The sequence below is a fragment of the Neophocaena asiaeorientalis genome, unplaced genomic scaffold (assembly GCF_003031525.2).
Source record: "Neophocaena asiaeorientalis asiaeorientalis breed wild unplaced genomic scaffold, Neophocaena_asiaeorientalis_V1.1 scaffold130, whole genome shotgun sequence".
Taxonomy (NCBI): Eukaryota; Metazoa; Chordata; class Mammalia; order Artiodactyla; family Phocoenidae; genus Neophocaena; species Neophocaena asiaeorientalis.
The window spans coordinates 13,821,509-13,846,843 of record NW_020173397.1 but is presented as its reverse complement, the minus strand read 5'-3'; the positions used below and the strand labels follow the sequence as shown (position 1 = coordinate 13,846,843).

At 42.8% G+C, this 25,335-nt stretch overlaps 1 non-coding gene across 1 annotated transcript; it reads right to left on the bottom strand.

Moving 5' to 3' along the window:
• Positions 1–1,481: 1,481 nt before the first annotated feature.
• On the bottom strand, positions 1,482–1,588 carry LOC112401036 (U6 spliceosomal RNA). The gene has a single exon (XR_003003509.1). It is a non-coding gene; the product is annotated as a U6 spliceosomal RNA (small nuclear RNA).
• Positions 1,589–25,335: the final 23,747 nt, after the last annotated feature.

The following is a 25,335-nucleotide window of genomic DNA, read 5'->3' as shown; positions in this document are numbered from 1 at the left end:
GGTGGGTTTCCATCTCCCTGGGCTTGTGCGGTATGTAGGAATGCTCTTCCCAACATCTCTGGTATGTCTCTACGTGTCCACCTTGGTGTGCCGTCCCCAACACAAACTCTCTCCTTCATTTTACTTCTGTCTCTCTCCCAGAAGTACAACTTCTGTCTCTCTCTCAGAAGTACAACTTCTGTCTCTCTCCTTCATTTTACTTCTGTCTCTCTCCCAGAAGTACAACTTCTGTCTCTCTCTTTCCCAGAGAACAACGGAGTATATCACAAGCCTGGTGCAGGAGTGCATCTAGAAAGACCCAACGTTGGGACACTTGCAGTCATCTTATTTTTCTCTCTCTCCAGTAAGAGGTCTGAGGGTCAGTGTGGCGGAGGAGAGAGTGAGCAGGGTTCTGGCCCCTGTGTGGCTTTGTCTGGACAAGCAGAGGCTGGTCTGGCTAGCGCAGCAGCAAACAGCCTTGATCGTTCCTCTCCGTGTTGGCTACTAATCCCCTTTTCTGTTTATCTCCTCAGGAGCCCAGGCTCTAGGCCGTGGGGCTTGGGGAGAGAAAAAGCAGATGTTCCCGGGACTGTCACTGCCACGGGCACCGGCCATGTTTGTGTTGGTGTTATTGATATGGTCCTGAGATGGCACAGGCTTCAAGTTGCCAAGGACAGCCCCCTGGCTCTAGTTACTGAAGTTGTCACCAACACTTTACACTTCCCCGCAGGCTTCCAGCTTGGGAGAGTTCAAATCGCTGGAAAGAAGTGCCTTCTTCCTCCCAGCGGTGCTGAAGCAAGAGAGCTATTTGCAGTGTCTGGGAATCTATCCCAATTCTCACTGTTTTATGGTCCCAACTTTACCCCGTGATGATTGTGCAGGTCTCTTCTGCAGGAGGGAAGTGGAAGAAAAGGGCTGGGGTTGCTTCTTTGGCAAATAATTGATGAGGGAGAAGCAATGGCAAGTGTTGATAGTTCTGGAGTGAGCCTGGAAGCCAATCACTTGGCACCTTATTATATACTGACTTGTTTATTGGCCACCTTTGCCAATAGAATGTTAAGCTCCATGAGGGCAGGGATTCTGTCTTGTTTGTTCATCACTATATCCCCAAGTCATAGCACAATGAAACTCCTGAATGAATATGTGTTGAGTAAATGAATGATTCTCTCCTTACTGACGAATTTTTAATTAATTTAATTTTTTCTGTAAAAAGGGTTTTTTATTTGCAGGGGAGTGGGACTCCTGTAATAGTTTCTGCTGTACAGCAAAGTGAATCAGCCAGATGAATACGTATATCCCCTCTATTTTGGAGTTCCTTCCCACTTGGGTCACCACAGAACACAGAGTAGAGTTCCTTGTGCTACACAGTAGTTTCTCATTTGAAGTAGGTTCTCAATCCCAATCTCCCGACTTATCGCACCCCCGCCCCCCACACCCCGCCTTGGTATCCGTACGTTTGTTCTCTACGTCTGTGACTATTTCTGCTTTGCAAATAAGATCATAAAAATTAGGAATGCTTCATGAATTTGCGTGTCATCCTTGCACAGGGGCCATGCTCATCTTCTCTGTATTGTTCCAATGTTAGTATATGTGCTGCTGAAGCAAGCACACTTATTAATGAATCTTTTTTTTTAACTGAAGTATATAAGTCAGACAAACGTCATATGATGTCACTTACATGTGGAATCTAAAAAAGCGATACAAATGAACTTATTTACAAAAGAGAAACAGACTCACAGACATAGAAAACAAATTTATGGTTACCAAAGGGGAAAGGTGGAGGGGAGGGATAAATTCGGAGGTTGGGATTAATATATACACACTACTACATATAAAACAGATAATCAACAAGGACTAGAGCTCAGGGAACTCTACCTAATACTCTGTAATAATCTATATGGGTAAAGAATCTGAAAAAGAGTGGATATATGTATATGTATAACAATTACTCCGCTGTACACCTGAAACTAACACAACATCTGTACTCCAATATAAAATAAAAATGAAAAAAATTGAAGTACAGTTGATTTACAATGTTTCAGGGATACAGCAAAGTGATTCAATTATGTGTGTGTGTATATATTTCAGATTCTTTTCCATTATAGGTTATTACAAAGTATTGAATATAGTTCCCTGTGCTATACAGTAGGTTCTTGTTGTTTATTTTATATATAGTAGCGTGTATATGCAAATCCCAAGTCCCTAATTTATCCCTCTCTCTCTTTCCCCTGTGGTAACTGAAACTTTGTTTTCTATGTCTGTGAGTCTATTTCTGATGAATCTCATAAACTAAACATGTAACCAGAAAGCCCTTGACTATAAATCTACCTGTAAAAGGACCAGAAGTATCGATCTGGCAAACACATTAAACCACTGACTCAATGATGCACCATAACTTTGCTCTTTCCTCCTTTCCTCCCTCCTTCCTTGCTCCTTCCTCCCTTTCTTCCTTCACTTGCTCACTTTTTCAGTCATCTAATATTCATTGAACACATGAGTAGCAAGTTACTCTGTGGTGTACATTGGTAAACTCGCTTGTCTTTGTTCAACCAGTGCATTTGAAAAAAAACCTCTCTACTGTGTGAAAGATGGAGGTTTATTGGTGCTTGGAGAATGTGTTGAAAAATAGGATTAAAACTAGAGATACAAGTTGAACTAGGCGGTTTATAGCCATGTCCTGAAGATCTCCCAAGGGGAAAAAATGTCAGAAAGGAAGAGATAATCTTATTGTGCTATTTTTATGGTAGGAATATTTTCTGGACTAGGTCACAGATTCGAAACACCCAACACAAATCCACTGTACTCAAAAGACAAACTAAATTCTTCTTGAACAATAAGAATATGAGGTCAGCCGGTAAAATAAGTAGTTTAGGGTCTGGGGTGACCAAAATAGAGACTATTGGTCCAAAGCAGGAGTCAGCAAACTATGGCCCATTGACTTAAGTCTGGCTCATAACCTGTTTTTACAAATACATTTCACTGGAAGGCAGTCATGCTTGTTTGTTTACGAATTATCTCTGGTTGCATTCACGACAGCAGTTGAATAGTTTTGATAGTGACCGTATGGCCTGCAACGCTGAGAACGTTTACTCTCTGGCTCTTTACAGAAAAAGTTTGCTGATCTCTGGTCTAAGGGAAAGATGTTCTGATGCCAAATGAGAGCCTTTAAAAGAAAACACTCCTCACATTGAGCTGGGTTCATGGATATTTATACACCTGCTTTCCCTATCAATGAAAAGTAGCCAACAGTTCATATCATGACGTCATCAACCCCCAAGATGTTACCGCTCACTGTAACTCCTTCTGCTGTACGGCCACTAAGTTAATGATCTGAGATAATTTTCCATAAACTAAATTGTTGACTGATCCAAGTATTCTCCCTCCAGGCTTCCTACTGCACTGCCCTTCCACTCTCCCAGGCCAGAGCTGTATAACACAATCTCACTGCCTCAAGTTTATCCTGAGGTTTTGACTTGGCATCCAGCAGCCTTGTAACTGAAGATTTCTTCACCTGTGCTTGTTCTGCGGTTACAGGTCTCAGAATGCCCATAAACTTGACAAAACTTGTCCCCTCTATGCCTTCGCATTTCACATGCGGATTGTTTATGATTTGGAGTTACATAATTCTTGTTTTCCCAATAAAGAAATCAGCAGGTGGTGTGCCTTTTTTGTTTTTAAAGTTACCTCCCTGCGTAAAAATTTGGAGCCGGGTGTCCCTCACTGAGTTCATCACACCCAAGCGTCCAGACCTCCTAGGCCTTCCTTAAAACCCAGCCCTGACTTCCAAAAATTTTAAATAAATATTTTCAAAGACGGGTTGAAGCTTCTGGCCATCCTCTCTCCTCTTACTGAAATGGAGAAACTGAAAAATGGGATCCTCCTTCACTGTTTTGGCAACACGGCCTTGCTGGAAAGATAATAATCTAAACAGCAGTTTCCAGATGCTCATTTAATATAATCCTCACAATCTAATAGAGTTCTTTTCACCCTTCTACAAATGAGAAAATGGACAGTCAGAGAGTTCCAGTAACTTACCCAAGGACACACAGCTATTGAGAGGCACAGGCAGGATTCAAACCCATGCTCTTTCCACTCTGCTGTTCTTCCCAACAAAAGCACGGGGATGCGGACCACAGAGTTCTCAGTGATCAAGAGCTAGAGAAAGAGTTGATATCCTGTAGTCAGCATTTTAGAGAATCCTATTGTAAGCCAAAGTTGGTTTACATAATCCTAACCAGTGTGCAATGAACAATTATTTTGTTTGTCATTTCCAATGGAAAGGGAGTTGGTGGGCATTTGGAAGGTGGTGGGAGAAAAGGGAGGAAAGAGTAAATTAAATTTCATTTTCATTGGAAAACCACGTACAAGAAGAAGCCAAATGTGGATGACAAGGTGAGGTGTGGTCAAAGTTAGCTTTAAGAACACAAACATTCTTTAAGTCATGGAGAGTTTGTTACAAAGTAATGGATCTCACCCCAAAGTGGGTGCTAACTGCTCTATAATATAAAGCCTCCTGCCCTTTGACCCCTTGCCTTTCCCCTTTTCGTCTCCTTGCTTCTCCCATCCATTCACACATTTACTGAGCGCTGACTAAAGGCCAGGCTTTAAGTGGGATCTTGAGGATATAAGGACAACGTGACATTTATCTTGCTCTCCAGAATCTTAAGTTCAGGGCTTTCATGTTGAAACTATTCTCCCCATTTTTCCACCTGTGGGTATGGAGAATGCAAAGGATACCACTGAAATACAACCCAAGGTATTTCTAGGGTCTAAAACATCATGGCGTATGCCCCAAAGTTTGCCCCTACAATTTGAAGTTTTGTCCTAGGAATTGCCAACTAGACCTCTCTTTCTGCCTTATCATTGCTCTTTCTTATCTTCCCAGCCCCTAAAACCACAACTCCAAGTTCAGCTTCTTTTGATCCACGGGGACATAGGCTAAGGGAAAGGCAGGGAGTAGCTGGCTTATTTAAGCTTCTCAAACAGCCCAAAGGCAGGGAGAACATGTATAAATAAAATATTGCTGTAGTTAAACCCACCCTCTCCCTTTGAATGACTCATCCTCATTTAGGAATCCCAAAGAGATGGGGGTAGGTGGAGACAGGATGACAGCATAAACATCCGGTTTCTAGAGATAACTCAGAATATTTCATTAATCCATAAAACCTTTAAAATACTTTTAGTGGTTTTTTTGTTGTTTTTTTTTTTAAAAAAATCACACCCACAGAATGCATAACACCAAGAGTGAACCCTAATGTAAACTATGAATTTTGGGTGATGAGGATGTGTCAATGTAGGTTCATCGATTGTAAACATGTCCCCTCTGGTGAGGGATGTTGGTAGTGGGGGAACTTGCATGTGTGTGGGCAGGAGAAATGTGGGAACTCTTAGCTCAATTTTGCTGTGAACCTAAAACTATACAAAATAAAGTCTGTTTTTAAAAATCATACACATTCATAAGCTCATTAAAAACTTGTCAAACTGTAGAAAAGTACAAAGAAGCAGGAGAAAATCACCCAGTATCCTTCTGTCCCTAATGTGAGATGAGTAGAGTCAATGATTTAGTGACCAGCCCTGAAGGCACTTCTCTGGCCATACCTGCATGTGTACAAATTTCCATAAATAGGGATGGATGTATATGTGTGTGTAAGTATGTGTGTGTGTGTGTGTGTAAATGTGCAAATATTTGTGTCTCACCAGACATGTTTTTGTCTCAATTAATATTTACATACTTTTTAATAGCTGCATGGTACTGTTGATATGAAATGTGTCATAATTTACCCAACCAGTCTCTCTCTCTCTTCTTTTTTAAAGTCTTTATTGAATTTACAATACTGCTTCTGTTTTATATTTTGGTTTTTTGGTCACGAGGCATGTGGGATCTTAGCCCCCTGACCAGGGATCGAACCTGCACCCACTGCATTGGAAGGCGAAGTCTTAACCACTGGACGGCCAGGGAAGTCCCTAACCAACCAGTCTCTTATTTGACAATCATTTCAGATTTTTTTTTCTCATATAAATAATGATGCAGTGAACATTCCTGAATGTACATCCTTTGCCTATTTTGCTTTTTTTGAATCTGTGTATCTTTCCAGTCCATACCGTATCTTGGGAGAGGTTATGCGTTACATAGACTTCATACACACTGTGTGGGTAGTTCTTTTTACAAAGTTAACTTTGCGGCAGAGACCCATGAATAATTCTAACATTTCTATTAGAAAAAAAGGGGAAGAAGGTTTGACTATGACATCACATACAGAATGCCTGTAGCTCAGAGCATCGCACATAGTATATGCTCAGTAAGTAACAGCTGCTAATAGGATCACTGTTGTTGTCTATTTTGTTTTGGTTCGTGTCTCTTTGCTGAAAAAGATCTGAGTGTGGCACACGGAGGCCTGAACCACAGGAAATGAAAAGTGAACCACATTTCTATTCCTTAAAAGTTCCTGGCTCTGGCTGTCATCAAGTGTGAGTTTTAAAAACAAATGGTCAAGCCAAGGATGCAGTTCATACAACCACCCTCTCCAGACACTCAGTGAAACGGCTGTAAAACAGTCACAATGTAGACCCCATACTCAGTGGTGGCCGTAATAACAGTCAGACGTATTCTCTCATTCGTAATAAAAGAAGGGAGTACAATTTTTCTGGTTTTTATACATCATTATCTCTGTTCTGACTTTCTTATTCAAAGGCATGTTGGACTTTTATAAATATTATTTCCTGTCAGATTCTGAGGGCTATCACTCTTAGAGCTCAGGGTCAGCCCCAGATTAGTTCCAGAGCCTTCAACAAAAGCCTCGAACTGTCTGCTTAATCCTCTTCAATTACAATGCAGATGTAAAAAATACACACAAAAAAACAAAAAATCCCCAAAACAAAAAACAACTAACACCAAACTGCTTCTGCCCAAATCTACCATGCTTTTCATGAGACTGTGTGTGGCCCTGGCTGGGCTATGATTTTGAACATCAACTTCAGGAAAAAATTCTTGCTATAGGTTAAGGCTCAGATTTATGGCTCTGTTCTTTGCCCTGAAGTGAGATGGAAGCAAAATCAATGAGGTTATTAGTTTTGGGGGCTGCTAGAAGCAAGCAACACGAGCCCATTATCAGCGACCTGAGATCAGCGAAGCAGGAAAAAAATGTCGGATGAAAAGAGAGAAATCAAGGTGGCACTCTATCTCTTGTTATTGTCTATGACAGAATTCATTTTAAAATTATAATCATGTTTTATTAGCACTACAGAAAACAGAATAGACAGCATTAAATGTTGTACTAGAAATGTCTGAAATAATATCAACCAAGTTTTGTTCCTTGATCCCTAATTAATAACCAGTCTCACAGTCATGGCACCTCTATCACCTCCTTTGTGAACATAGGGAGATTTTCTGGATCAGAATCTTCTGTCATCTCGAAGAAATTTAATTAGAAATAATAATCATGACTATCATTTCACGAGCACCTATTGAGTGCCTGGCACTGTATGAGGTCCTTGGTACATATGAGTCAATCAGTAGTTCTTGAGAGCCTCCTGTGTACCAGGCATCATTCTAGGTGCTAAAGATACAGCAGTGAACAAGACACGTCTGCTTTTCTTGAAGCTTCTATTCTAGCAAGAGGAGACAACCAGCAAGCTCATAAACAAACAAACACACAACAGAGTCAGTGCTACGCAGGGAATTAAAACACAGTAATGTGACAGAGGACCACTGGGTAGTTAAGAAAGACCCCAGTGGTGGGGGCGTAGATTTAAGCTGAAACTTTAGTAAAAGGAAGATCCACCTCAGCGAAGGTGAGGGGGTGGAACTGAAACCTCAGGACGACCCTAGCAACCCAATTGCAAAGAGGAGGAAAATGAAGCTCAGATAGGCTAGGCAACTTCCCCACGGCAGGGTTGGGATTCAAATATTGTTCCCGTGTCTGCGAAGCCCCAGTATGTCAGGAATAATGATGGTGTGATCTGTTCATAAATGTCTCTCTCAAGAGATCACAGTGAGCGTGGCTGCCACAAAGTAGGAGGGAAATAGGAAAGACAGGTGTTTGGGACGTGGAATCTCAGAGTTTATTGTTGTAGGTGTGACCAGCTTGAGTGAAATACACTTGAAAAGGAAGAGAGAACTGACTTTCTGGTGGGCCTCCTAAGAGCTTGTCCAGTCAGAGAACAGGGGATGGCCTGAGTCCATGCAGGCAGGGCCAGGCCAACACCCAGTGGCCAGTGTTTGAACTGGGCTCTCTGTGGGTTTGGTACTATCCATGTGTGTCACTGGAGGTCACGCCTTTGAGCTTCTGACCCTCACGTTTAATATCAGTCTCTTTAAGAGGAACAATCCCTAAGAAGATTGGCTGCCTTTTGGTAGTTTCATGACCTCCCTGCTTTAACTCATTAGCTCATTGCCCCAAAGAGTAAAACATGAAAAAAAAAATCTCATTAGGTTCAAATTCTCACACATTCTGGACTCATTGGCCATTTCTATCTTCTTTTGGGGATGCCTTTCTGTTTTCTGCAAGCTTGTGACCAGGGATTTGTGATCAACTTAGACAACTTTGTAGAGCAGGGACCTGTTTTATTACTCTTTGCATCGTCATCTGTGGGTGCGTATCAACACATTCAAGTTTGAGAATCTCTGGTTCAGGACAGCGGTTCTCAACTTTGGAAACATATTAGAGACACCCAATGAGATTTTAAAAAATCTTAATGCCCAGGCCATATCCCAGTCCAACCAAATTAGACTCTCCAGGTGGTGAAGCTTATGCATCTGTGTTTTACAGCTCCTCAGGTGATTGATTCTAATGTACAGTCAAGATGGAGATGCACTGGTCTGGAGCCTCTCTGCGATACAATATGACACAGAGCAAGATTCAGTATAGGAAAATCAGCCGTGAACTGTGTCTATAGAGATACATAATTCCAAGTTCCCAAGAGCTGCCCTTAAACGTTAGTAATACTCTGTCCTTTGATCAGAAAGGTAACTTTACCAAATAGGTAGCATTTATGCCTGCAGGGCTTTTTTTAACAGCTATGGGAGTATAAGAATTACTTGGGGGACTTGCTAAAAGGCAGACTCCTGGGCCCTACTTCTCGGTAGTCATGGATTCAGCAGGGTCACGGTGAGGCCTGGGAAACTGTATTCTTAACATGCACCTAGGTGATTCTGGTGCAATTCGCCCTTGGTTCAACTTTGAGAAACAATGCCTTAGAAGACTGCTTTTCAACTAAGGGTGACGGGGTTTTTTTGCCTTCACGGGACATTTGGCAATGGCATGAGAAAATTTTGGTTGTCACAACTGGTTGTGTGTGTGTGTGTGTGTTACAGGGATCTAGTGAGTAGAGGCCAGGGACGCTGCTCCACATCTCATAACACAGAGGACAGCCTCCACGATGAAGAACTTTCTGCCCAAAATGTCAACAGCGCCGAGGTTGAGAAACACTGCCTTAGATTAACATCTCTTCTGAATCAGTCTCCTCCTCTGCTAGCCTCAAAGAAAACTCTTTAGACCCTGATAGAAGAAAACTTTCCCTGGGCCAGGATCCTTGCTTCATTCATTTTTGAGTCTGGCCTCATCCACACTCCATGAATGTTTATGCTGTTTCAAATAAAATTCATTTAAAATACCCTTGGGACTGACCACAAAATAGCTTTGCGAGTGGCAAGCATAACTAGTGTTTACAGGGAGAAGGAAGACCCAGGGGCCTAATTTTCAGTCTAAAAGTCTAATATAATTCCTCTAGATCTCATCTAAGGAAATCGCTCTCCATGTATTTTTTTTCTTTAACATTCACCAAATGTGACAGTGGCTCTGGACCTGCCTGTGGTGTCTGCAGGTGAGTCAGTCACGTGAATACGAGGGCCACCCAAGGCGCTCCACCATCACACGAGGAACCTCGTTGGCTGTGTCTGCCGTGCTGTCTGGCTACCAGTTGGCACCGTTGAGCAAACTAACTCGATCCCTAAGCCAACCCTGAATTCCAGGAAATCATAATCCAGCAAATAATTCTACACAGATCTGGGAGGAAACTGAGCAAGGAAACAGTGGCCTTCATGGCTCTAAAACTAGCCAGGTGATTATCTTTAAAGCTCTTTCAAGAAGATGCACTTAACTTCACTCTGCTTCACAGAGCGAAGAAGCAAAGGGCTCGTTTGTTTGTTGACAGGAGCCATCTCTATGTAGTCAGCAGACGTCGGAATCGGAATGCTGGACACCCAATCAATATTGGGGTGCCATGGAGTTACTGTGCTACTGGGCTGACCAGACCACAGTTAAAAACAAGAAACTACCCTTGGTGAGGCTGACCTGACCGCATGTTGTACTACATTGATCATGTTCATTTTCCTGACTTTGCTTTTTCTTCCAACTTTAACACTTGGCACGAATACTGTGGTGAAACGCATTCATTGCTCTTTCATTTTATGCGTTGCACCAATCTATCAGCGCCAGCAATTCTTTAAAGGATCCCTTAAAAGTATTTCACCTCCAGCAAGGTTGGTGAATAGAGAAATGAATAGATCACGGAGTGGTGATGAATTTCAGCCAAGTTAGCAGTTTTCCTCCTGTGGTTAATCACCCACAGAATACTTTGTTTGCTCTTTTTTCTTCTTCGTCTTTTAATTTTCAGTCTTGGCAATCTACGCTAAAGTGACTGGGAGTTATGAAAAGTATGAAAATGTGTTTGTTTCAAATAGTTGGCTGAGTTCTTCATCAGCCGGAGGCCCAGCACAGGTGTGAACATTTGTTTATAATCCAAACACAGCAAAGTAAACGGTTCCATTTTGCACCCTTTTTTTCCCCATACAATGCTATGAATATTTTCTTTGTGATGGTCAGTGACTTTGTTTAACTTGAAAAAAGCCTGAATGGAAAGGAAGGGCCCAGAGACTCAAAACTATTTGTATAAGGGCCTGAAGTGACTGACGGCTCAACTAATCTGGGCGTAGAGCCCTGACATTTTGTCAGCTCCCCCGAGGAGCCAGACGTGCTGTCCACGACACACCTGTCAAGCGCTGATAGAAAAACAACTCTGTCATACGTAGCCTTTAAGGCTACATATGTGACCCATAACCCTGGAACCCCTTCTGGAGTTTTCCACGGGGTATCAAAATCCTTTCAAATATTTCCAGCTGGACATCTCCCTGAGCTGTAATGGCAGCTCAGTATTTTAGCACTGTGGTCATTGTTGAGAGAATTTCTCCCCTCCATGTCCCCACCTGCCCTTGCCAAGGCCCAGTTCTGAAATCTCCTTGGTAGCAAGAGAGGGGCTGCCCTCACTGTCTAAAACTCAGCCTTTGCCTCCTAGTTGAATCCGAGTGTCTTCCTGAAAGTAGAATATTTTTGAGGCCACTCAGATTCCTGTCCTCATCTCCAAGGTCTGAAACCCTTGAAGGATCCTGCGAGATGATAAACTTTTCCAAGCTATGACGTTCAGTGTCTTCCAAGGGCTTGTTTTGGTTTCCCTTCTTGCACAAGAGACAACAAGAAAGAGGAAGAAACGCAGATGCCCCTGACGCCAGGGGTTGGTGTTAGAAAAACTCAGTACTGCATTTAAGAAAATTTGCAAGTCTTTGCTACTATCCCGATAACCACCGCTAAAGATTATGGAAAAAGAAAAAGAAAAGAAAATGGGGGAAGAAAACCAACACAGGAGACATATCCAGGAGAAGAGAATTCATACTTAAAGCAATAAAATCCTACAAATGGAAAGATGCCTCTTCAGTCAGCACAGCAAGAAAATAAGACAGTTGATTGAGTCCATTCAGAGGAGTAATCAATGAATTTCATGGAGGAAAACAAAATCACCATAAAACTATGTCAGTTGAACTCCAACAGGGTTCTAAGAGTCCTTGGGTTGGTTACAGCTTTTCTCAAGATAAACTAAAATGGCCTTGGATAGAGTGTCCACAAATCAACACGTTAGCAACAGGCTAGTTTAAGCCAGAATATTTCCACTGCTTCTTCCAGAGATGGTTCCTTTTTTCTCTGGTTTCCCAGATTGTCAGACTAAAAGACCCAAGCATTTGCTGAGCACATGAAAACTCATATTCATAGTTCCTCTATAGAAATTTCCACTGAAACGAGCTAAAAAATAACCAAACGAAAGGAAAACCGTGGACTGGATCTTTAGAGAGTATTAACATCATTTCCCTTGTTTTACCAATGAAGAAACCGAGATCCAAAGAAGTGAAGCAGCTTTACCCCCAGGTTGTAGAACTAGTAAATGACAAAGTCTAAATGAAAACATCAATTTCCTTCATTTCTTAAAAGCCTTGGGCACTGCTTCTTTCTAAAGCTGAATGTACACACGTTATTATAGCCTAAGATACAAACTATTTTATGATGTGTGATTGTTTGGAAACAAACTAGTGACTCATAATAATTACAGTTCTGGGAAAAGTAAACTCTGAAAGATTATTATTTGTTCTCAGGATTTAAAAAAAATTTTTTTTTTGATGCCATTCATGATAACGTCTCCTTAGGATAGGAATATTAATTCAGCTAGTCCCAGTGCTTGAAATAACTGAAGTCAATGTTCAGCCAAACACCTGGAATGTCATATTTTTCCAACCGTCTGTTCTAGGACAACTCTGCCTATAATAAGCTTTGTGACCCATCCAGCTTCCTTGGAAAGTCAGGTTAGCTCCTCTATCCCCCCTGTTGGAGCCTGGTCTTACTTTTTAGGCATCTTCATCATATTTCCTTTTTTAAAAAATGTTTATTTTATATTGGAGTATAGTTGATTAACAATGTTGTGTTAGTTTCAGGTGTATAGCAATACATATACATGTATCTATTCTTTTTCAGATTCTTTTCCCATTTAGGTCATTACAGAATACTGAGCACAGCTCCCTGTGCTATACAGTAGGTCCTTCTTGGCTATCTATTTTAAATATAGTAGTGTGTACATGTCAAACCCAACTCCCAATCGATCACATTTCCTTGTAAGAGACTTGTGTACCATTAGCCTGAAGTGGCTCAGCTTCCTCAGTCCCCAAAGCCCTAGACAGATCAGCCTACTTGTCATCACCTCGCCCAGGCACCTGCTTGGGCTGGAAGTCAACCCAACTCTCTCGTATCAGAGCAGCGGTCCTCTACCTTGTTATTCAAAGGCTCGAGTCTCAAGATCTTGGAAGTTGCAAAGGAGGGGGGAGGATCGATCTCTGGAAGGAACAGTAGAAATGTTCGGGGTCAAATAACGTTTTTGCAGATCTGTCGGTTTCCGAATACGTTTTCTGAGACTATTTAGTTTATCTTGAGAAATGCTATTAAAAGGTTGACTGCAAAGGACGGTGCACTGTCCTGTAGCTCCCTACACCAGCAACCTCAGCGTCACTTGGGAGTCCGTTAGGAATGCAGCATCTTGGGCCGCAGACCCACTGAACTAGAGTGTGAATTTCAATAAGGTCCCCAGGTGATTGAGGTGCACAGTGAAGTTTGAGAAGAGCCCTGGGGTGAAGAGATCCATACGGGTCCCTCCTCAATTTTGCCTCCCTTTTCCCTGGGATTCATAGTCACTGGTTAAGAGGTGAGTCCCTTCCATACATTTCCTTCTTTTTCTCCACCTGCACCTGGTTCATTCTTTTTCTTCTCTTTAAGTTTCCTTGTCCTGCATGTCCCCCGCCAAACCCCGTCAACTTGACTCCTTAGAATACCATTGGTTTGACATAAAATATCACTTTATACTGTAGTCTTTTTCTAGAAACTTCTCATCCCTTAATAGAAGTCTGCTGTGCAAGTACAGGCCACTCCCTCATGCTTACTTTCTATAACCCAAGACAAAAAGTAAGACTCAGATTTCCCTTGACTTATCATGGATGCTTCCAGATCACATTCATCCCGGAACTTTTCTTTTGAGAATTTCTTAAATACAGCACAGAGAAGCTTGATACATTCGTCTAAGTTAAAATTAAGAACATAGGTTCAACCAAAGACAGCAAAGGCAAATGACAAAACAGAGGTTTTAACTGCATATATCACTCAGGATTAGTGTCTAGAGTATATAATGAAATCCTATATATTAATAAAAAACAAATCATACAATATAAAGCAAATGGGAGCAAGATACATTGAGGCAATCCACAGACCAGGAAACCTGAACATCACACAAAACACGAGAAGATGTTCAACTCCACTTCTAATTAGGGAAATATCAATACATGCCAAAACCTTAGTAAGTACAATTTCGCACTCAATTAAGAAGTTGGACAATATCAAGTGGGGACGATAACATGAAGTAATGGAAACTTAGACTCCTGGATGGAGCATAAATGCTTATGACCACATCTGAGAGCAATTTGGCAGTTATCTAGTTAGTTAAAAAAAAAAAAAAGCCCTCACCCTAGGACCTGACAGTTTCATTGCTAGGTGAGTCCAGAGCAACTCTCACAGAGATGCACACAGATTATGCATTAAAATGTTTACTGGAGCAACAGTTTGAAATGACAAAAATTGGGAACAACTTAATGTTCACTAAAGAGAAGGATACATACACTGTATATTCATAGAGTGAAAAACAATACAGTAGTTATATGTGAATCAACCTGAAGTAGGTATATGTGGATATAAATATATTTATATACCTCAACTTGAATGAATCCCACAATTTAATGGTGAATGAATAAAAGGAAATTGTAGAAAAATGGACAGTATCATTTCTATAAAATTTTAAAACATGGAAAACAAAGCTTTAAGGATACATGTATATGGAGGAAAAACACAAAGAGAGATTGGCAATGATAAGCATTGTATTTAACAGCAGTTACTTTCTTGGGGGCAGCAGTGGGGATGAAATCTATGAGGATTTAACCAGGGGGCTACAACGGTGCTGATATAGAGCTTTATTTCTTAAGCTGAGTGACAGATACAAAGGTATTTATTTTATTTTCTTTGTACACCTTTGGGGGTCTAAAATACTGATCGAAGTAAATGAAAACAAAATAACTTTTCTCTTAGACCACATAACTCAGTCATGTCACCCTCTTCCCACTCTCGTCGCCATCCTACATTGATGAACTCTCACCCATACTCAGCCTACAATTTTCCTCTCCACCATCCCTACCATTACCCGCATGACTGCAGCGGCCCTGCCGCTCTTGGTCCTCTGCCCCAACAACCTTGACCATCATTTGCCCTAGGAACTCACAAGATGCATTTTGGATCTTGTCACCCAGCTCATCTCCGTCCAATATCCCCTGATTATCTCTTCTTCTATTTCTTTTTTTTTTTGCGGTACGCGGGCCTCTCACTGTTGTGGCCTCTCCCGTCGCGGAGCACAGGCTCCGGACGCGCAGGCTCAGCGGCCATGGCTCACGGGCCCAGCCGCTCCGCGGCATGTGGGATCCTCCCAGACCGGGGCACGAACCCGTGTCCCCTGCATCGGCAGGCGTACTCTCAACCACTGTGCCACCAGGGAAGCCCTCTTCTATTTCTTCCATGTTCTTGCCCAGCTAATCTTCACTTGGACCTCCTGGTGGGCTCAACTTCCTTGACCTACTTTCTTCCTCCAATCCTCTCCTGAGTTGTTTTCTTCTTTTTCAACCACCCTGGACCCATACATAGCCAGCACCTTAGAGCTTTGGTCATACCTGTGTTGCCTAACTCCAACCATCTACTTTTTCTAATCCTAGCCTAGGATGCTGAATAATGCTAACAGAAATCATGTAACAGTGCTGACCTGAATCATTTCAAATCCATTTCCTCCAGAGAAGCTGGCCTCCAGGCTCTGAAACCAGTCTTTTTACTCACTCCTAGTTGAGATCATTCTCAAACTTCAATACCAGCACTGGCCACCATTGCCTAGAATGGTGAGTTACCTGTGTCCTGCAGAGCTAAGGTTCCAGGGGGTGCCTGGGGAATAGCTTAAGAGGAGAAGTCTTCTCAGGCTGGCTCGGGGTGCCCTTCCTCATTTTAATCAGGAAAGGTCTGCTTTATCATTTAAAATATCTGTCTTCTGAGTAAGATTTTAGTTAATTAAAAAAGGCGGGGGGGGGGAACTTCCCTGGTGGTCCAGGGGGTAAGACTCTATGCTCTCAATGCAGGGAGCCCGGGTTTGATCCCTGGTCGGGGAGCTATATCCTGCATGCATGCCACAACTAGAGATCCTGCATGCTGCAACGAAGATCCTGCATGCCGCAATTAAGACCTGGCACAGCCTGGATGCAGGCATGTATGCATAAATTTAAATAATTTTTAAAAAAAGGGGGGGTTTCCTGCTCTTTAAACCTTTGGCTTTCCATTGCCCTGGGTATAGAAGCACAAACCCCTTGGCAAGGAGTCTGTGGGACGTGGCTCCATCTGAGCTCTGACAGCAGGCAGTGGTCCTCGACCTGGGTTTCCCACGCTGCAGTCCCAGGGCCCTTCTGCTCCCATCTCTAGGCCTCTGTGTGGTTCCATCTGCTGACACACTTGTCCCTTTGTCCTGTGTGTGTCTGACTCTTCATCTTCAAATTCCATCTTAAACGTCACCTCCCCTGGTCTTCCTCATTCTTCTTTATCTCGCTACCGTCTTCATCTCCTTCATAGCACTTCTTGCCATCTTTAACCAGTTTGGGGTTTACTTCCTTATTTAGTGTCTGTTTCTTGCGCCATTAGACTGTAACTCCCTTGGAGGGAGGCAACCTGTTTGTCATGTTTAACGTTTAGGGGCAGGGCCAAAGGGGGGCTTCAGCCCCTCTTCAAGTCCTCACCTGAGACCACCCCGCATAAAAGTAAGTAATTAAAGGAGAAACCCTGGCTGTGCGCCTGTGGCCTCATGGAAAGGGCCCCAGCCCTCCCCCTTCCAGCCAGATGCCACCCCAGGACCTTTGCCACAGAGAAATCTGGGAGCTGCACCGGGACCAGCATCTCCCTAGCGGATCCTGTTCCCATGCATAGGAAGCACGCAGGAAATATTTTTTGATGAATCAATAAATTTGTGACAGTTTGAAAAGCACCAGGTTAGGAAATAGATTTCAGTTCCCGTAGATCGACAGGAGCCAGAAAAGTAGATGGAGGTCAGCCTTCCCCACCTTCTTCATCACCCACTACCTACCCACGTGCAGAAATAAGTGCTGAGGATTTTAACTGATTTTGAAATAAAATGGTTAATTACTAAAGGGTTTCTGGATACAACTTAAGCATCCTTGGTCCATCTTAAAATAAGTGGCAAGCCTTTCAAAAGGTTGGAATGGCTGTCATTATAGCAGGAAGCAACGGCACGACAGGACACAAGAGTATTTAGTTACCTCAAATACCTGAGACAGGTAGATGCGATTAGGAGTTTACAAAGTCAAACCCCTAACTGAAAAATCTCAGTTATCCCCCTGCGTGTACATGGGTTGTCATGGCTGCACCTTTGCCTGGCAACTGCGTCCAAGTACACTTTCTCCCTAAGCTGCCTTTCTCCTGGCCTGTTGTGATTGTCTGCAAGGCTTATAATGGAACGTGGAGAGAGAGCAAACATGTGGTCTGTGTGGGTGTATTTGTTTTCCTGTGCAAACAAGATTGAGTCCTTTAGAAGAAATACACAGCAGGAGTTGGCTTCAGGTGAAACACAGGGTAGTACAGCATGGGGGAGAGGAGTCGTGTGAAGGTGGAGGTGGGCACCGGGCACTTGGGCACATGAGTCAGCCATCCGGGTCAGTACAGGGAGGTGAGGTGGAGGTTATTGTAGGAGGGCAGGTGACTAGGATGATTATGTAGCTACTCTTTCTGAATAACCATCATAAACTAGGTGCAGTGCCCTTCACTTCGAATTGCTCGTTACTTTCAGAAATACTATGCGATAGGTACCTTTTTTCCTAACCATTTTTTAAATTGAAGTACAGTTGACTTGCAATGTCGTGTTAGTTTCAGGTGTACAGCACAGTGATTCAGTTATACATATATGTGTATATATATGATTGTGTGTGTGTATATAAATTATTTTTCAGATTCTTTTCCATTATAGTTTATAGCTATGATATTCCTGGGCAGAAAGAAGGAGGTCAGCTGTTCCTCATGAAAGAGGAGTCAATACATATCAACATAATGTGTAATACACGCCTCACTATGGGTAGAACAGAAACCTCGTCTGATGCATTATAACCAATGCCATTTCTACCTCCAGAGCTTCGCTACTCACAGTAGGCCATCCATAGGCCATCACACAAGAGCGTCACCCCAGATTCACTGAAACGGAACTTGTATTTTATGAATAGGATCCTCAAGTGATTCATACCCGCAGTAAAGCCTGAGAAGTGCTCCCCTAGAATTGAACTATGCTATCTTGGCAACTTGGTGAACTCCTATTCATCCTTGAAAGCCCAGCTCAGATATCATCACCTCTTTTTTAAAGCCTCCTTTAGCAATGCCTGCCGGAGTTAATCACCCCTTCCTCTCTGCTATTTCTCTGGACCTCCTACTTATCTCTATCCTATGCTCATCACACTGTGTTGTTGTTATGTCCTTGAGGAAATGGGAAACTCTGTGTTCTCACTTTTGTAGTCTAGTGTCAGGCAGTTACGTTATGTTACTTCTATGAGGTAGATTCTAAAAAATATTCAATTACTCACTTTAGTTATTGTTATTCAATTTAAGTCACTCTGGGACAAAAGTTTTAAAATTTTCATATGCACAAAAATCACCTGGTAAGCTTGTTAACCTGGGGGACTGTGGACCCCACTCCCATAAATTCTGATTCTGCATTTTTAGTTGGCCCCAGGAACCTGCATATGAAACCAGCAGCCCTAAGGATTTCTGATGCAGATGGTCAATGTAAAACTCCGGTTTAGAAATATTTCTAAATCGGAGTCTGGGATGCTGGATCCTGGTCTGCTGGGCTGCTACTGCCCTGCTCATTGCACTGGTCTCTACATCCTCCACATACCAAAATGATGGACCAAATCCATCAGTGAGGATGTACATTTGGATGTACATCAGTCCAAGTACATTTGGACTATGTTTCTGTAAGGATGCCTGTATAGAGGAATGAACATGTGCTCAATCTCAGGCCAGATCAGTCTGAGTTATTCAACACTGACGAGCAGCTCCACCGTCATGAAGATCTCCCTCTTGACACTGACCCACTGGCTCTCAGGACCCACTCCAATATTCTGGAAACGCATGAATATTTTCCACATGCACAGCTCTGAATGTGTGAGTCCTGCTATAGGCCCAGCAACAGATACTATTTCATTTAATTCACACAATGCTAGGAGGCAAGGGACACTATCACCTTTTAATGATAAGGTCACCGAGCCTCAGGGACGTTTTGTGACTTTTTTGGAGTCACAGAATTAGGAAGGGGCTGAGCCAGGAGTCAAAGCCTGTTTTGTCTGTTTCCAAAGCTGTGGTTGCCATCCTGTTTGTCAAACTGTCTCTCTGTTTCTTCAGCTACACTTTCCACACAGTAATCCCCCAGGAACCGGCATAGCTGCTGGGGATGGTGAAAGCCCTCCACAGCGTCCATTCACGGCATTCCTACCCTAAGCTGTGTATGTAACCAGCTGTAGAGTACACCTGTAACAATGGAATGTCTTGACCTCCTACTTATCTCTATCCTGTGCTCATCACACTGTGTTGTTGATATGTCCTCGAGGAAATGAGTAACTCTGCGTCCTCACTTTTGTAGTCTAGTGTCAGCCAGCCATGTTACTTCTATAAGGTAACTATCTCCAGCTGTAGAGTACATCTGTACCAACAGAATGTCTGGAAACACAAAGAAGTCATCTCTCTCCCTCCCTAAGAGAATTTTGAACTAGTTCGACTTTTCCCTTAACTGGCACTCTGAGTCCATATGCATACCTCCATGGAGTAACAGAAACACGGACACGTAATTTTGAGTTGTCATAACAACTGAATCAAATCACAACGGAGTAGAGACAATCAATTTTTGCAGTTGGTTGGGAAGACAACTAAGAAATTGGATGGGTGGTACTTATTTGGTTAACTGTCTAAAGTTCTCAGAGCGTCAAAGCAAAGTTGTTTCTTGGGGGGCGGGGTTGTTATTTTGGGGGTAGGAGGAAAGAATGAATTAACCAAATTATGGTATACCCCGTAAAAGGAGACACCGTGCTGCTGGATTTTTTCATTGTCTACTACAGGTAGGGCACAAAGATGAGCACCGTACACACAGTGCCTTCCCTCACTTGACTGTATATTGGATGAAGCAGAACGATCTAGATCTATACATTCTGTCTGTGATCCAAAATATGTTATAAAAATGTAAAATGTGATTTGCAGAGTATATAAAAAGATTAAAATGTAAAAAAAAACCATATGTGTGTATACAAATGAATTTGCCAGAGGGTTATATAGAGCGTTATTCACGGCAGTTATCTTTGCAGACGAGGAATGAGTTTGGGTTGGGGATGGGGGAATGCATGGGAATGGTGGACTTAATACATTTTTGTGTCAGGGACTGCCAACTGTCTGCCCTCAAATCCCTACTTCGGTTCAAAAAGCAAAACCGAATCTTTCCCAGACTCCTCGTGGCTCGGTGTAGCCATGTGACTTAAGTTCTGGGCAAGGTGTAGGTTGGAAGTGCTGTGTAGATCAGCTAGGAAGGATCGTTAAAGGGGAAGGGACTAGCCCTTTTGCCCATGTTCCTTCCTGCTGCCTGGACTGTCGAGTCATGGTGCAGTTCCAGCAGCCACTTTGGACCATGAGAACATCTTGAGTGTAGAAGCCACAAACTGGGATATTAGGATGAAAGAGCATGACTCTCCTCCATGCCAACCGCCACTGCTCTGCTGTCTACTATGGGAACCACGAGCCATGTGTGACGTCTTAGCTTTAGATTAATTAAAATTACATAAAATTTAAAGATTCAGTCCCTCAGCCCAACAGCTACATTTCAAGTACTCGATAACAACCCAGTGGTGGCTAGTGGCTATCAAGTTGGACAACACAGATAACAGAACACTTCCATCATAGCAGCAAGTTCTGCTGGCTACTGCCATACTACTGCTTGTTTCCAGACTCTACAAGAGAGAATAAAGCCCCAAACATTTATGCCTTTGTTACCTGTACCTGAATTGAACATACCCTGTACAAATTCCTTTTTTTTACAGTAATATATATCAGTTTTATGATATAAAACAAACAGAGTTTTAAATACACAATCGAACAACAAACATGGATTCAAACAGATAAACATATACTATAAATAATCTGGTCTGATTACTTAAAAATAGAAGAATATTGCATCAAAAATAGATTTTTTAAAACACTAGGTATATGAGAGATCTGGAAAACCATAAACTTTACATTTGTTTCCTTGTTCAAAAGCAAAAGGCTGGACACCCAAAGTTTATACAACCGTCACTTTGAGTTAACGAAGACCACACACCAGGTAGGCATATACATTTCTATAGAGTTGTTGTCTACACACTCAGCCATGGAGCATATTAAGAATTTTCTGAGAGATACAGTTAACATTCATGGGAGACATTTTTATAAGGATAAGATATGGTCTGGTGGTCTTTAGCTATTCCTCAAACTCTCTGCTGTTTGCATTTTGAAAATATACACTGCCGTTACATTTTAAATACACTGTGTCATACAGTGTGCTGTCTTTGAACCTGCAGCAAAATCACGATTCCATTGTGTATTTTTAAAGATTAAATATTTCTCATATTTTTGCACTACAGCAAGCAAACCAAAGGCTTTTATTTAGCATTCCAGGTCATGTAGATGATTTCAACAAGGTTGTTTATTCTCCGTACAACGTGTGCGGGATTCAGGAGAATCACTTCCATTCTTACAAGAAGGTGCCACCCAGGTAATCTTTGGCAAATGACTGTCAATGCATATTCTGATCTGCCTGGAAAATGCAGCGTATAAACTCCATTCACCAGGCTTAGGGAACCAAGGGCAGATAAAGCAAGATTCTATGGGGAATGCTTATAACAAAGCAGAAAAACCTTAAACTTCCTTTCAACAGGGTAACAAATATACTAATTCCCAAAGCCCCCCTTATCTGGTACTCTGCCAGCACAAACCAAGGACATGTGTCTTTTTTCTCCTCTCCTTGGGGCGGGTGTGCGTGTGTGTCTGCGCGTGTATTTTATTCTTCAGGTCATGATGATTTGACATATTTGCTGTTTCTGCACACTTTAACTTTCTAATTCCACTGAAAGTCTTAGAGGCTCCTTCAGATGAGAATTGAAAGCCGGGCAAGTGTGTTCTTTTTGTTTTTTCGGTGCGGTACGCAGGCCTCTCACTGTTGTGGCCTCTCCCATTGCAGAGCACAGGCTCCGGACACGCAGGCTCAGCAGCCATGGCTCACAGGTCCAGCCGCTCCACGGCACGTGGGATCCTCCCGGACCGGGGCACGAACCCGTGTCCCCTGCATCGGCAGGCGGACTCTCAACCACTGTGCCACCAGGGAAGCCCGCAAGTGTGTTCTTGGTTGGCAGTTGGTGCTCTTACAAAAACCCTTTTTCACCCCGCTGGGAAAGGAAGTGGTTTCAAAGGTGGGCTTTCTCTGACCACCATGTCCTTTTTACCTTTGTCTGAGAAACAAAGGGATGAGAGCAAAGAGTGAAGATGGTTGAGGGGCAGAATTTGGAGAGAGGGCTCCAGATCCCATTCTTGATATTGACTTAAAATCTCCTGAGTGTTGTGTATTTCCTTCTAGCTCCATCAGCAGTGGTAATTTTTTAGTGTAAACTTTAGGATCTTGGGCTACTGTTCATTCAACACAAAACCAAGTCTGACATCCAGAAAATATTAGTGAGCAACTTCAACTTTTACTGAAGTCTCTCGAAATATCATGTGAAGGGGATTACAATCCCACCCGTGGAAACTTCAGACAGTCCTCTTTCCCCTTTGTCCCACTGTCTCTGGAGTGCGGCTAACTCTTGCTGCATCTCCCAGGCCCCACGCTTTCCAAAATCCCTTGCGCCTGGCTCCTCTCTGAGATCCGCCCCTCAGCTTTTCACCAAGAGGGTCTTAGTCTTTTCTCATGTAAAGATTTCTATATTTTCTGGCTATCTTTCAATTCTCCTTTTGCTATTATCAGCATTAACACAACCGAAGGCCCTAGAGGCAAACCCAAGCACCCCCTGGGAAGCAGTGGGAAGGGGAGAGCCTGAGGAACTTGCCTGCTGATGTCGATTTCTGTGGATCTCGACCACAAAACCTCTGAAGAACCTTCTAACTCATCCCCTCTTCTTCCAACCTCCTTGCCCCCTTAACCTTAGCTGATCTTCAACTTCACTAGTTCCTTTCCAAGCCCAACACTTGCAACTCTCCCGCCTCCCTCTGCTATGTGGCCTCGAGCTACTCACTCCCATGCTAAACCCTTGGTTTCCCCTCCTACACTGTTGGTGGGAATGTAAGTTGGTGCTATGGAAAACAGTGTGGAGGTTCCTCAGAAAACTAAAAATAGAATTACCCTATGATCCAGCAATCCCACTCCTGGGCGTATATCCAGACAAAACTATAATTCAAAAACATACATGCAAGTAGCCAAGACATGGAAACAACCTAAATGTCCATGGACAGAGGAATGGATAAAGAAGATGTGGTACATATACACAATGGAATATTACTCAACCATAAAAAAGAAAGAAAGTATGCCACTTGCAGCAACATGGATGCAACTAGAGATTATCATACTAAGCGAAGTAAGTCAGAAAAAGACAAATATCATACAATATCACTTATATGTGGAATCTAAAATATGGCACAAATGCACCTATCTATAAAACAGAAACAGACTCACAGACATAGAGATCAGACTTGTGGTTGCCAAGGGGGAGCGGGGTCGGGGAGGGAAGGACTGGGAGTTTGAGATCAGCAGAGATAAACTAGTATACATAGGATGGATAAACAACAAGGTCCTACTGTAGAGCACAGGGAACTATATTCAGTACCCTGTGATAAACCATAATGGAAAAGAATGTAAAAAAAAGAATGTCTGTATGTGTATAACTGAGTCACTTTGCTGCACAGCAGAGATTGGCACAACATTGCAAATCAGCTATACTTCGATAAAAAAATATATAAAATTAAAAGTAAACTCTTGGTTCCCTCAGCTGGAGACAAGGCACCTGTTCTGCAACGTCTCTGAGGTTGAAGATTCAGATCATGCTGCTTAAGAAAAACACACCTGACTTAATTAAAAGTGAGCACCTGAGCACGGGCTACTCTTCCACTTTTAAACTTTTTTTTTTTGCGGTACACGGGCCTCTCACTGTTGTGGCCTCTCCCGTTGCAGAGCACAGGCTCCGGACGCACAGGCTCAGCGGCCATGGCTCACGGGCCCAGCCGCTCCGCGGCATGTGGGATCTTCCCGGACCGGGGCACGAACCCGCGTCCCCTGCATCGGCAGGCGGCCTCTCAACCACTGCGCCACCAGGGAAGCCCTAAACTATTTTTTAATGGCACATGTCACACATGAGTATTTATTCCTGTACAAAATGAAAACATTAGAGATAAGACTTAAATGGTTCCTACCTCCAACCCTAACCCATATCACTTCCATGTTTTGAGAGCAAAGAAAAACAAAAACGCCCAAACTTGATTCACTGCACTTCTTCAGGAGTTTGATCTGTTCTTTTTCTGACGGTTTTCTGTTTTTATACACATAGGAATATCCAAAGAAACTCTATAATATTGTTTTGTGAGGTTTTAAAAAATGGATATATGCTGTTTCTGCACATTTTTATTTCCCAGTTCTATTGAATGTCTGAGATGCTCATCAAAATGAGAGTTGAAAGCTGGGCAAGTGTATTTCTGGTAGGCAATCTGATGCTGTTAAGAATATAAAAATAAAAATATAAATGGAATACTGTGCTTAGAGTTTTTCACATTTTTTTGTCCTTAATATCAGTTGTTACAGAAGAACATAAATCATTCTTTTTTTTTTTTTTTTTTTGCGGTACACGGGCCTCTCACCGCTGTGGCCTCTCCCGTTGCGGAGCACAGGCTCCAGATGTGCAGGCTCAGCGGCCATGGCTCACGGGCCCAGCCGCTCCGCGGCATGTGGGATCCTCCTGGACCGGGGCACGAACCCGTGTCCCCTGCATCGGCAGGCGGACTCTCAACCACTGCGCCACCAGGGCAGCCCCATAAATCATTCTTCATAACAGCTGCATAGTATTCCACGTACTGCTACTGCTACTAACAACTTATTGACTGCTGACAATTTGCCAAGAACTGCTCTTACTTCATCCTCATGAAACTGCATGAAATAAGCAGCCGGCACTGGTCCCAGTTCACAAAGGAGAAATCTTAGAACCAGGAGAAAAAGACCGTGCTTTATTTCATCTACTGCTGGACATTTACGATGTCTCCAATTGTCTGCTATGACAAACATGCTACCAGATCTCCTTGCCCAGGTGTAGGTAGGATGAATATGAGAGGGGAAGAGCTGAGGGGGAAGGTAAGTGCACTTTTTTGG